The sequence below is a fragment of the Dipodomys merriami genome, unplaced genomic scaffold, assembly GCF_024711535.1.
Source record: "Dipodomys merriami isolate MVZ:Mamm:240054 unplaced genomic scaffold, mDipMer1.0.p SCAF_159, whole genome shotgun sequence".
NCBI classification, from domain to species: Eukaryota; Metazoa; Chordata; class Mammalia; order Rodentia; family Heteromyidae; genus Dipodomys; species Dipodomys merriami.
This window is the reverse complement of record NW_027202926.1, coordinates 2,241,063-2,255,063: the sequence shown is the minus strand read 5'-3', so window position 1 is coordinate 2,255,063 and position 14,001 is coordinate 2,241,063. Positions and strand designations below refer to the sequence as shown.

General features: G+C 49.0%; 1 pseudogene; it reads left to right on the top strand.

The window, feature by feature from the left end:
• Positions 1–1,665: 1,665 nt before the first annotated feature.
• On the top strand, positions 1,666–7,963 carry LOC138827628 (MTRF1L release factor glutamine methyltransferase-like; annotated as a pseudogene).
• Positions 7,964–14,001: the final 6,038 nt, after the last annotated feature.

Genomic DNA, 14,001 nt, shown 5'->3' with positions numbered 1-14,001 from the left:
ACAAGGGAACCCCCGTGCTTGAGCTGGTACATTGCCTAGATGAGAAACCAACAAATTCAGGAGAGGCACTGCACTGAGTCTGTGTGTTTAGGTGTGTATGAGAGTGAGAGAGAGAGAGAGAGAGAGAGAGAGAGAGAGAGAGAGAGAGAGAGAGAGAGAGAGAGAGAGAGAGAGAGAGAGAGAGAGACCATCTTTCTCATTGTACAGTCAGCATTTCTAAAAAGAGCACAAGCATTTTTTTGGGGGGGGTCCGGTTGTGGGGTTTGAACTCTGGGCCTGTGTGCTGTCCCTCAGCTCTTCAGCTCAAGGCTAGCACTCTACCACTTGAGCCACAGCACCACTTCCGGCTTTTATCTTTTATCTTATGTGGTGCTGAGGAATGGAACCCAGGGCCTTGTGCATGAAAGGAATGCGCTCTAACACTGAGCCACCTTCCTAGCCTGAGCAAAAGCATTTTATTTTTGTGCATGTGTGCATTTGTTGTTCTTTTTTCATTAATGCCCAGTATGAGCACAGCCACAATTTTTGTTTTCTCTTTCACCATTTCATGTCTTCTTTAGAGAAGGTTTCATTAGATGTTCCTTCCCACCACATTCGTCCCCTTTCCTGCAGCCCACAGTAACTGCTGGGCCTGCGTGGGTCTCTCCTAGGAGGCCTGTGTGAACCACAGACCAGAGTGGACACCTGCCCTTCTGTCTTTAGCCAGAAGGCTCATGAGGCTACTGTGACCACAGCTGCATTCTTCCAGCCAGACAGTCTGCTCTCACGTGTATAGTTGGAGCTAATTCAAAGTTGGGAATATGTCTGCTAAACATAATTAGGGAACGAGATAGGGGGTGTAGGGCAGGGGCTGTGAATCTAGGAGGGTCTGGGAAGTGATGAATGGTGTGAAATGGCAGATGGTTCACCACGACCGAGGATGAGAGGGGAATCTTACCCAGGGCATTGATGGTGTCCAAGGGCATCTTAGCAGGGGGCTCCAGGTCCCCAATGTTGCCATGGATTTCCTCCCAGGGCAGTGCACTGGTGGGCAGTCCTCCCTGGAGTCCTGCAGACTCCAATCTGTGTCCCTCCTGGGCTGTTTCCAGCTAGGCAATGGTAGGCAAGTGTGTTCCCCCTGCTGGAGCCTGCTTGGGATCAGGACATGGCAGTTCGCTAAGGCTCTCTGAATGCCATTTCTGTAACCTGCTGAAGGCTGTCTGGAAGGAAAAGGGGACTACTGATTTTGGAACCCATTAAGTTTAATAGGGAAAAGTGAAATGCCAGCTTTTCCAGGGTTATTTTTTTGAAGCTGGCATTTCTACTAACGCCTGGGATTCTGGGTCAAATTAGATGGACCATTTAAGCCACCAAAAGATGAGTTTGTTTTTTTTTTTGTCAGTCATGGGGCTTGAACTCTGGGCCTGGACGCTGTCCCTTAGCTCTTCAGCTCAAGGCGAGCTCTCTATAACTTGAGCTACAGCGCCACTTCTGCTTTTCTGGTGGTTTATTGGAGATAGGAGTCTCACAGTCTCTCCTGCCCGGGCTGGCTTTGAACCGCGATCCTCAGATCTCAGCCTTCTGAGTAGCTAGGATTACAGGCGTGAGCCACCATTGCCTGGCGAAAATAATGAGTTTCAAACCAGCACAGGCAGAGTTCCCAAACCAGAAGGTTTCCTGCTACGAATGTCGTGCCTTGACTGCCTTTCTCCAGCAGCTGCTGATTCTCCACCGGCTCTCTCTAAGCTGACCACCACAGTTGAGGATGTCTTGGGGAGCAGAGATTGTGACCTCGCCATCTGCAGCCTGTCAGCTGTGAGCAGAGACAATTCCCAGCACTTGCACTGGAATCTGGGAGATTCAGAGACCTGGGATGCCTCAAGGATCCTTTCTCTGCAACATGAAACTTGGGGGCCAGATATAGTGGACCATACTGTCTGGCCCAGGGAGTGGAGAGGAGGCCCCTTGAGCCTGGCATTCACCTCACAGCAACCATGTTCACACCTGAGTGGGGAATGGAGTGCCACAGAACTGGTAAGTGGCTGGACAGAGATCTTTGAGAAGATAGACATCCCAGAGGCCCTGGAGTCCAGTGAAGACCTCATGGCTCACGTCCTTGAAACCAAAACAGTTAAGTCCAGTGGCACCAGGAGGGTGGGAAGAGGAGGAGGGAGAACTGTTGGAGAGGTACATCAGGCTTTGCCCCCACCCAGGATGCTTACCTGAATTAGATGGGACTTTTCTGTAGTATTGTCATAGACAGATGCTCATTTATTTATCCAACAAACCATTACAGTGTGTGTCAAGCCCAGGGGGACGGGGGTGGGTCATACACGATGAAAGGTTCCAGTGCTGGTTCCACAGCACATGAAGAAATCTTGGTTTGAGTTGGATACCATTGCTTCATACCTGTCATCCTAGCTAAAGAAAGCGTATAACACTCTTATCTCCAACTAACTACCAAAAAGAAAATGCCAGAAGTGGATGAGTGGCTCAAGCCATAGACTGTTAGCCTTGAGTAAAAAGGCTCAGGGACAGCACCCAGTCTCTGATTTTAAGGCCCAGGAGTGACACAAAGAGAGGACAGAGAAAGACAGGAGGGAAGGATGGAGGGAGAAAAGAAGGAAAGGAAGGAAGAAGGGATCATGCAAGCCTTGGTTTGGAGTTCTTGGATCAAGGTAGCCAACCATTCACAATCTCTGTGGGGACAGTTTCAGAGCCTGAAGCCAGTATGTAGGAGCAAGCCACAGTCCCCTAGGCAACTTCACGACATCCAAGATCTGAGTTGTTTGCTTACTGCAGAGGGAAACAGCCTGGTGTAGACCCTAGGGCTCAGGGTGTGTCACCCAGTTACAATCTCCCCTAGCTCACTGAGTTTTTTTTTGGTCAGATAAGAAGAAAGTGTCCAAAAGCTAGGGAGGATAGGGAGAGGGAGTGTCCAGAGGGGGGTGGCAAGAGATAACCAGGAAGATGAAGAGGGAGGATGATCCCAGATCAGGTGTGCCAGGCCATTGAAGCCATGACCTCACCTGACAACCTAGACCATCAGTGATAGAGCCTTCAACCCAGCCACATCCCTATTAAAAGTCCTAGCACTCTGGGTTCACCCTTGACGACCTCACTGTCGCCCACTGCAGGATGCCTGTGCAGTACATCCTTGGGGACTGGGACTTTTGCTGGCTCAATCTGAAGATGACACCCCCAGTGTTCATTCCTCAACCACAGACAGAGGAAACCAGGCCACTGGCACAGGACAGCCAGGGAATGAGGGAAAGAGTCAGACACATGTTGCTCTAAGACTTCCTCTAGGGGACTCTAGGGCCCCGTGAATGCCATTCTCAGAGTTAGAGTTGGGTCTCCTTGCTGGCTCAGCCTTTAGTCTAGATGGAAGATGTGGGATTTAGAGAGGGCGGACTGAAGGTCGAGGCTGGTGAAAACACCAGAGGCACTGGGCTCTGAGCTGCATTGTTTCTTTGAGGATACTCACAACCCAGGATCATTCCTGAGGTGGATCAGCCCTTTTCTCCTCCTGAGATAGAGGCACCTAGAGCCCGCCAGTCTGCATCCCTTGGCTGAGAATTCATTCATTCCAATATCCTTTGGTTTGATAACTGGATCTCACCTGACTGCCCAGTGTCAAGGCAGGACAGTGAGAGATCTTGAGTCCTTGATGAGGTCACGGGTTTCTCAGTATTAGATTGTACTTGAATGTCCTGACTTGGTGCATGGTCAGTCCCATCTAAGACTGCCATGACCTAGGACATAGAATTTAGAGACTCAGAGCACAATGGGGTCTATTCTGTGAGTCTTGAGTATTATGTGTGAGCTTTGAGCTCCGATGTGCTCACCTGCTTCCCTTTCTTGGGTGGATTTATGCTAGAAAAAGTTTAAAACTAGGGCCTGGGTCCCATTCCTTGTTTTATGCTCAAAGCTAGCACTCTACCATTTGAGCCACAGCTCCACTTGCAACGTTTTTGGGTGTTTAATTGGAGATAAGAGGGTGGCATTCAACTGCAGTCCTCAGATCTCAGTCTCCTGAAGGGATAGGATGACAGGCATAGAAAAGCATCTTTGGCTGGGTGCCAGTAGCTCATGGCTGTCATCCTAAGTACTCAGGAGCTGAATCTTAGGATCACGGGTGCTATCCAGCTTGGGCAGGAAAGACCCTCAGACTCTTCTCTCCAATAAAGCACCAGAAATGCAGAAGTGGTGCTGTGGCTCAAGTAGTAGAGCACTGGACTTGAGCTGAAGAGCTCAGGGATAGAACCCAGGCCCAGAGTTCAAGCCCCACAAACAACAAAAAAAAGAAAGTAAAACATCTTTGTCTGCAAAGGACGGTGGAGATGTGTTTGTGTGTATGTGTGTGGGAGGTGTGGGGGTGGGTAGACATTTATCGCGCAGCTCAGTCATCATATTAGATGGATTGTCCCAAACTCTTAGTTCATGGCAGCCAATTCTTGACCACAGGTGAAGCTCTGGGTTGGATGTCAACCATCGGACCTCAGTCTCCTCATAGGACAGTTGTGAGTAAATAAGGGACTAATACAGAGGGATCTCTGGAGCAGGGCCAGGAACAGAGGGAGCAGGTGTCAGATACAGTTCTCAACAATTCTGTGAGCATATGACAGGAAGTTGCCGGGAAAGGGCTCAGATGGGGTCTGTTATAAATCCTGCAACAGGTGTGGGATCATGAAACAAAATGTTGCTGTCTTTCATCATTACCCTATCACCATGAAGAAGGGATCCTTCACTCTATTCATTTTTCCAGCCAGGTGACCTATTCATGATCGCCAGCTGACAGGAATCTTGGCCTGATTTCTCTGCCATGCTTCCTATGACAGTGGTTGTTATTCAGTCCACTTCTTGTGGTGGGAAGTCCACTTCTTGTCTTTTGTGGGGCTTGAATTCTGGATCCGGATGCTGTCCCTGAGCTCATCAGATCAGGGCTAGCACTCTACCACATGAGCCACAGAATCACTTACCATTTTCTGTTAGTTCTTTGAGGATAAGAGTCTCACAGATATTCCTCCTGAGCCAGCGATGAACCAAGATCTTCACATCTCAGCCTCCTGTGTAGGTAGGATTATAGGTATGAGCCATCAGCATCTGCCTTAAGTGTAATTCTGGCACTCTGTCTCTGTCTCTGTCTCTGTCTCTGTCTCTGTCTCTGTCTCTGTCTCTGTCTCTGTCTCTGTCTCTCTCTCTGTCTCTCTGTCTCTCTGTCTCTCTGTCTCTCTGTCTCTGTCTCTGTCTCTGTCTCTGTCTCTCTGTCTCTCTGTCTCTCTGTCTCTGTCTCTGTCTCTGTCTCTGTCTCTGTCTCTGTCTCTGTCTCTCTCTCTCTCTCTCTCTCTCTCTCTCTCTCTCTCTCTCTCTCTCTCTCTCTCTCTCTCTCTCTCTCTATCTCTGTCTCTCAGGAATTGGTAGAATGAGTGTTGGAGGAGGTGGCCCAGCATCCCCATGTGGCTGGAACCCAAGGTGGCCCTCTCATTCTGGAGGTTGGCTGTGGGTCAGGAGCTGTTTTGCTCAGCCTGTTGAAGCAGCTTCATGAGGTAAGCCCCTCTGTACCCTGGCTAGACCATGACGGTTATTCATTGTCCATCTCATGAGTCCTTCCCCACATCCCTCAGCTACACCGTTGAAGGAAAGTGGATGAGAAGGTGTCACCTTGTCCCCCTGCCCAGCACAATCCAGGGCCTCTGACCTATACCCCCACCTATCTGACAAGACCCTGGCTATAAGACAATAAAAACACTCCAAGTGTACTACCCTTTGCTCGGGAGTGTTGTTTCGGTTAGCGGGCGGAGTACAGAGGAAAGACCCCAGACCTGATTGCTCCCGGGGGGACATTTGTTCTCGTGACAGAGCCAAGTCATTGCTGTTGATAAGGACGAAGCCTCCATCAGACTGACCCAGAACAATGCCCAAAGATAGGTAGGCTATTGAAGTATCAAACCCACTCATATCTGCTTCCTAATCCCAGCAAGGAGGTATAGTGTGGGTGGCCCACCCCTGGGCCTAAGGGATTATAATTGGATGGTGGCAGTCAGGAGCTCATGGCTCCCACCCATCATCCTGGCTCTTTGGGAGGCTGAGGTCTGATGGTTGTGGCTCAGAGTAACCCGGGCAGGAAAGTGCGTGAGAATCTCATCTCCCATAAACCACCTAGCTCCCCAAAACCACACACAAAAAAGCCAGATGTAGTGCTGAGACTCAAGTGGTAGAGCCTCAGCCTTGAACAAAAGAAGCTAAGGGATAACACCCAGGCCCTGAATCCCAGCCCTAGGACTAACACAACAATGAAATAAATGAACAGTGTCCACCTTTTATCTGACTTCCAAGAAAGATGTATTCAGTTTTCTCGCTGGTACATGTAGCCAAAGTTAAGGGGCTCCCTTTGATGTTCCCCTAACCGTCTCCTTCTCTCCTTTATCTGTCCAGGCTTTATCTATTGCAGGACAGAATTCAGATCATCCCCCTGGATGTGACCTTAGGTACCCTCCCCCATCCACCTCCCTTGGGGTCAGGATCCTGGATGCATTCCCTGCTGGTAGGATGAGGCACCACAGAGATGAGGGTAGGTATCCTCAACACTCACCCACATACACACACACAAACACCCCTAATCCAAATCAGACTAGCCTTTTCCAAAGACACTTTATCTCCTTGGATTAACTGACCTAGGGGAGGAATTTGATCCCCCTGTAATGATTATTTTAACTTGGGCTTGCTAGTTGACAGGAGATAAACAGAAGCAAAAAAATCCAAAAAGCCTTTGGTGCCCATCACCTGGGGCTCATGCCTGTCATCCTGGCTACTCAAGAGGCTGAGATCTGAGGATCATAGTTTGAAGCCAGCCATAAGCTGGAAAGCCCATGAAACTCTACTCTCCATAGAACAACCAAAATGCCAGAAGTGGAGCTGTGGCTCAAGTGGTAGAGCACCAGCCCTGAGCAATAAAACTCAGAAAGACGGCTCCCAGATCCTCAGTTCAAGCCCACACAAAGAAATGGCCCTGTCATGTTGCCCACAGATTGCATAGGCCTCGAGCCCCATCTCACGGAGTGTGATACAACACCTGCCCCTGGGTGGTGTATCAGGACCTTCACAAATCCGGTGGTGGAATCCATGCCTTCCCCTTCGTGCATTCTCAACCCACACTGGCTGGAAGTCAGAGCCTGATAAGACTGGCAGCCTGCACAGCGGAGAGGCTCCAGCTTTTCCAAGGTGATCAGAAAGGGCTTCTTGGAGACAGCACTTGAAAAGGGGGTCTTGCTTAACAAGGAGGATCTGAAAGAAGCGCAGAGAGCAAAGGTGCTACAGATGATGGGCAACATAGCAGAGCATGTTCATTTCCAGCCAGGGCTGCTGGTGAGAGACTTGGTATAGATGCGCGAGACTGTCCCAAACAGGCCTGAAGGGTCACAGAAGAACAGCTATCTAGGGCTGGGATTTTGTCTTAGAGGTGGAGGGATCACCTAGCACATAGGAAAGCATGGGTTCGATTCCTAGGTCCTGCATACACAGAAAAATCTGGAAGTGGCACGGTGGCTCAGGTGAAAGAGCACTCCGCTGGAGACAAAACAAGTCAGGGACAGTGCCGGGCCATGAGGTCAGGCCCCAGGGCTGTAACCATAAAACAGTTCTCCCAGTGCTCACAGTGACCTTTGTGGCAGGTGGATGGCTATGCCGTGAAGCTCTTAGTAGATCCACCCATGCTTTGTGTCTCCTCTGACAGAGGGAAGCTGGACAGTCCTTCTTACCTGGGCACCCCTGGGCCCGCTTGTCAGCAACCCTCCCAATGTCTTCCACCAGGACATGAAGCAGCTGGCCCCAGAAGTCCTCAGGTATCGGTTGGGTGGGGCACGGGGACATAGGGCATGCCCCAGAACTCCTTGTGGGTCTGATCTGCCCAGGAAGACCAGGAAATCTGGAGGAGGCAGATGGGAGCATAGAGGGGGTTAGTGATGTGGAGGGGGCCCTTTAATCCCCATGGCTCCACCCAGATTCTAGCATCCCTTTTCTGTCCCTGAGGGAGGTAGAGGCGTGTCTAGGTGGTAGTGTCTAGAGAAGGACTAGGTGGAAATTCTGCAGGACTAAATACCTTAAGCCATGAGCCAGTGGCTCACACTTGTCATACCACACCTGTCATCCTGGCCACTCGGGAGGTTGAGATCCACAGGATCTCATTTCCAGCCTAGGCAGGAAATTTCCTCCAGAGCCTCATGTCCAATCTCCAAGCGGAAGTGGCACTGTGGCTCAAGTGGTAGAGCACTGGCCTTGAGGAAAATTAGACATCAGGGACAGTACCCAAGCCCTGCATTCAAGCCCCTCAACCAAAAAACCAAAACCAAAACAAAAACAAAAAAACCTAACAAGAAAGAAACACACTCCTTCCTTGCTTGCAAGAGATGGTGAAGTAGTAGGGTTGCTGTGGTTGTGAGACCAGATGCTGACCTCACAGTACAGACATTTCTAATAAGTCCCCAGATTTACCCCAGAGTGAAGCCATAGGGTGGGTGGTGCCTTACCAAGAACTCCAGAGGTCATGGCCTGTGGTAGGCAGGGAGTGGGTGAATGGGAGCAGGGGTGGAATGGTAGTGTCAATTATATGCTCTCCATCTGTGGAAGAATGGTTTTGGATGCTGGTGACCAAGTCTGAAGTGCAGGGTTAAATGTGTTTTCTGTTTTGATGAGTTGGGTTTTCCCTTGGTATAAGAAGGTGGCTGCAGAGGAGGCGACAATGCTTGATAAGAAATGTACTCCTTATCTTGCCCATGTAAGTGTAACCCTTCAGTACAGTATTTTCACAATAAAAAAAGAAAGAAAGAAAAGAGCTGAAGAAAAAAAAAAGACGGGTGTATCCGGGAGCTGCCAATGGTTCATAACTGTCATCCTAGCTACTCAGGAGGCTGAGATCTGAGGATCACCGTTCAAAGCCAGGTTGGGCAGGAAAGTCTGTGAGACTTTATCTCCAATGAACCACCAGAAAATTGGATGTGGTGCTGTGGCTCCAGTAGTAGTGTGCACACTTTCATCTGAAGAGCTGAGGGTCTGCTGGCTGACCCAAAGTTCAAACCCCATAACCTACAACCAAACAAAAGATAGCTGAATTTTCTGCATAACAGTGTGTACAGTAGAAATGCCATGATGTGTTGTGAACCATTGCAGACATGTGAGAGGCTCTGAGTTTTGTCTACATTGGCTCTGATGATGGTAGTGCCATCATATCTGGAGTGGAATATTCAGGGTTCTCAGGGACTGCTGAGGCTTTGGGCTACCACTGTATATGTCTGTTTGTTTGTGTATCTTTTGTCTGTGTGTATCTGTGTCTCTGTGTTTGGATGTAGAAGACCCGGGCCTTGAACTCAGGGCCTAGGTGAAGTTCCTATGCTTCTGTGCTCAAAGCTAGAGCTCTAACACTTGAGCTGCAGCTCCATTACTAGCTATTTGGGGGTTCATTGGAGATAAGAGCCTCACAGACATTTCTGTGCTGGCTGGCTTTGACCTCAGCCTCCTGAGTAGCTAGGATGACAGGTGTGAGACACCAGTGCCATATTTGTGTGTGTGTGTTTTCCTCATCTCTCTGTCCCCTTCCTGGGTGCCTGTCTGCCTCTTTCTGACCTCAGATGGTGCCCCTCCTCCACACCGACCTTGCCTTTAGCCTCCTATCAGGGTCTACAATGAGTCCTAAATTACCAGAGCCCTGAGTTCAAGCTTTTCTTTGGGGCGGGGCCCAAGTCCAGCTGTCCAAATCTTTGGCCGCCTGCAGGGGATTCTGGGTCAGCCGGGGCAGCTGCAATAAAGTCTTGCCTGTCTCTGGGTGGGGAACTCAGACATGGGATGTCCTTCCCGTTTCCTCAGCTAGACCTCTGGCTGCATGTCCCTCTCAGAAGGCTGGCAGTGAGTGGGGGAAGGAGGTTGCCGATGACTCTCACCAACTCCAGCTTGATAATGGACTGAAGGCCGCCCAAGCAAGGAGGATTCCGGGCTACTTTGGAGGTGACGCCAAGGTGGCTTGGAAGTGTCTGTTGGTGTCTAGGAAATGTCAACATAGTTTATCTCAGGCAAGTCTATTTTCCAGCCCCAGCTGTCCCTCTAAAATCCTTCTAGAGAATTCTAGATGCCCAGAATACAGAGGCACAGACTTTAGATTCCAGAGTCAGGGAATTGGGGGAGGAGAGACTGGTATGGCCAATACTTCAATGTTCTGGGGCATTAGCCTTGACCTGGGTATGCTCCCCTTGTGTACGTTCACGTCTTAACCCAGAGCTGGCCAGAAACAGGCCACTTGTGGTGGTGCTGTGGAAGTGGCAGGAGTGGAAGTGAGATCTAGGATCATCAACATCTGGATTTATGGCATGAGGAGGGATGGGAGGGCAAAAGGTCTCTTTAAAAACAACTTTAGAGCTGGAACTCAGGCCCTAGGCACCGAGCTTCCTTTGCTCAAATCTAACACTCTACCACTTGAACCACAGCTCACCTTTCATCTTTTTTAGTAGTTTCATGGAGATAAGAGTCTCACGAACTTTCCTGCCTGAGCTGGCTTCAAGCTGCCATCTTAATAGCTCAGCCTCTTGAGTAGCTAGGATTGCTGGTATGAGCCACTGGCACCTGTTAATGATGTTAGTGTGTGTGTGTGTGTGTGTGTGTGTGTGTGTGTGTGTGTGTGTGTGTGTGTGTGTGTGTGTGTGTGTGTGTGTGTGTGTTTGTGTGTGTGTACCATGGCTTGTACTCACAGCCTAGGTGGTATCCTTTAGCTTGTTTGCACAAGGCTCATGCTCTACCACTTGAACTACAGTAGCTCTGCTTCCTAGCTTTTTGGTGATTCATTGGAGATAAGAGTCTGCCCACCCAGGCTAGCTTTGAATCTTGCTTGATCCTCATGTGTCAGCCTTGAGTAGCTAGGATTATAGGCATGAGCCACTGGCATCCAGCTGCAAGGATGTCTCTTCATACTGTCTTCTGTTCTAACAGCTGTCTCCTTGCTCTGGCCTAGATCTCTGATCTCCACATCAGCTCCCAGCAGCCCTTGACTGTGTGGAGAACATAAAGCTCAAACCTGTCAAGCATCCAATTTCTATGTCCTCAGGGGAGGGTAGGATTCCTCTGAAGCCTGGAGGAGTAGGGGGAGGGGAAGAAAGGTTAGCTGTAGCTGGGTGCTAGGCTGGGAGAGCGGTACACTGTCTTAGCCAAGAAGGAAAGTGTGGCTAGATGTTAATATCTCATGCTCTCATATTCCTAGCTCCTCAGGAGGCTGAGATCTAAGGATTGGCATTCAGAGGCAGCCTAGCTCAGCTTTTCTTTTCTTTTTTTTCTTTTTTTTTTAGTATCAGTGGGATCTTTTTTTCTGTGTGAAAATTCTGTACAGAGGGCTTACAATTACATGGGCAAGATAATGAGTAAATTTCTTATCACCAGCTAAATTTTCTAAAGTGTGTGAGACTCTCCTTTCCCAATAACCACCTGAAAGCTGGAAGAAAAGCTGTGGCTCAAGTGGTAGAGTTGCTAACCTTGAATGAAAAAAGTGAGGGACAGAGCTCAGGTCCTGAGTTCAAGCCCTAGTACCAAGATGTGCCCATGGACACACACACACACACACACACACACACACTCACACACACTCACACACACAGAGGAAGGTAGCAATGATGAGCTGAGCTAGAACTGGGGACAGTCCAGAGGCATAGTCATAGTAAACTCTTGACACATAAGTTATTTCTCCCCAACTCCTTCTTGGGCTGAGGTGTCTGGGCCATGACTGTAAGTCCCATGGAACCTGCACCTCCATCCATGCATAGGGTACAGGACCAAGGGAAGAACACGATAGATGCTGGTTTATACTCAGTACATGATTGCAGACCTTCATCTGCCACTTAACACTGGTGACCAAAGCAGGGATCTGAGCCCTGGGACTCGGGATAGCCACTACTACAAGCAGCAGGTAGTCAGCTGTGGATTCCTGAGCCTATAAGTCTTTCATGAGCCCAACTCAACACCCACCCAAGGTGTGCCTGACAAATTTGCCCCCATGAGTAGGCATTACCTGCTGTGCCATCTTGCAGCTCTTGCCCCTCCTGACTCAGAAACTTGGTCTAAAATATTGAATTACTGCTCAGATCCACACTGCACCCATGACAGATGGCATTCTGATGACCTGGCTGATGACTTCCAGGCCCCAAGGCTAGAACCTTCTCTGATACTTTGGCCCACTCTGTAGGCAAAGGCTCCCAAAGAGGCTGCTTTCAAGACTTGTAGGACACCTAGATATTGGGAGACCCTTAGTGGTCCACTGGAAATTACTCTACCTAGAGCCACAGAGTGAGGTTCAAGCAGGTCTGGTGGCCCTTGAACTCTGGGACTGGGAACTGTCCCTTCAGCTCTTCAGCTTACCACTTGAGCCACAGTACCACTTCCAGTTTTCCTGTGGTTCATTGGATATCAGAGTCTCTTGGACTTTCCTGCCCAGACTGGCTTTGAACCATGATCCTCAGATCTCAGTCTCCTGAGGAGCTAGGAGGATAAGCATGAGCCAGCAGCACCCAACTAATTTGGACTTTCACCACAGTGGACTAGGAACTCCTGAAAGCTTTTCTTTATTTTTTATGTGCCAGTACTGGGGCTGGAAATTAGGGTCTGGGCTCTGTTCTCTAATTTTTGCCTCAAGGCTGACACTCTACCACTTGAGCCACAGTTCCATTTCTGGCTTTTGGTAGTCCATCGGCAAGAAGAGTCTCACTAACTTTCCTGACCTGAGCTGGCTTTGACCCAAGACTTCTGATCTCAGTCATTCATTTGAGTAGCTAGGATTTGCAGGTGTCGAGCCACCACTGGCATTGGGCTAGAAGCTTTACTTAAGCAAGTGTTCTTCCCTGCATTTGCCCTGACTCCTCCATGTAAAGGAGGCCTGAGGGTCAGGAGCTGTGAAAAATAGTCTTCCAGCCACAGGAAATGGCTGGGGTCCATGATGAAAAGCCAAGCTCATATTCCCCTGGGCACCATTCTGGGACCTCTAGCCTCTGCCTTCCCTGTGACTCAAGTACAAACCTTGACCCAGCCTTGTATGTCCTGCCAGATATGTCAGAAGCCACAGAACTTTCATTCCACCCACACCACCTATTCTACACCACACATCAGGGAACTTTGTGCATTGTTGTACCTTCTGCCTGCGGCTCTCTATCTTGTTCCACATCTTAGAACTCCACTGGAATTTTGGCACTGGTTATATCACCTCCAGGAGCAAATCTTTCCTTCCCTTCTCTCTCTTTTTTTTAAATATTGATTTGCTAGAGATGGAACTTGTGCAGGGGGCTGGCAAATGCTCTGGCTTGGTGTGTGTGTGTGTGTGTGTGTGTGTGTGTGTGTGTGTGTGTGTGTGTGTGTGTGTGTGTGTGTTTGTGTGTTTGTGTGTTTGTGTGTTTGTGCCAGCACATCATCTTAAATATACTTGGAACTCAAGAAGTTAAATCCCCCAACAACAAATCCTGAAAGAAACAATTCCCCAACAAATAAGTGGGCAAAAGACTTAAAGAGAATCTTCTCTGAAGAGTAAAGAAGGATGGCCAATAGACACATGAAGAGATGCTCAAGCTCCCTACCCATAAAAGAAATGCAAATCAAAACAACATTGAGATACCACCTCACCCAGTTAGAATGGGTATAATCAAGAACTGTAATAACAACAGATGCTGGAGGGGATGTGGACAGACGGGAACCTTACTGCATTGTTGGTGGGAGTATAAATTTGTTCAACCACTTTGGAAAGTACTATGGAGGTTCCTCAAAAGACTCCACATAGAGCCCCCCTATAACTCAGCAATCCCATTTTTGGGCATTTACCCAAATGTTTACAAACAAGACCACACTAAAGCTACCAGCACGACTATGTTTATTGTAGCACTATTTACTATAGCTAAGATATGGAACCAACCCAGATGCCCCTCAGTAGATGAATGGTTCAAGAAAATGTGGTATATATACACAATGGAATTCTATGCCTCCATCAGAATGAATGACATTGCCACA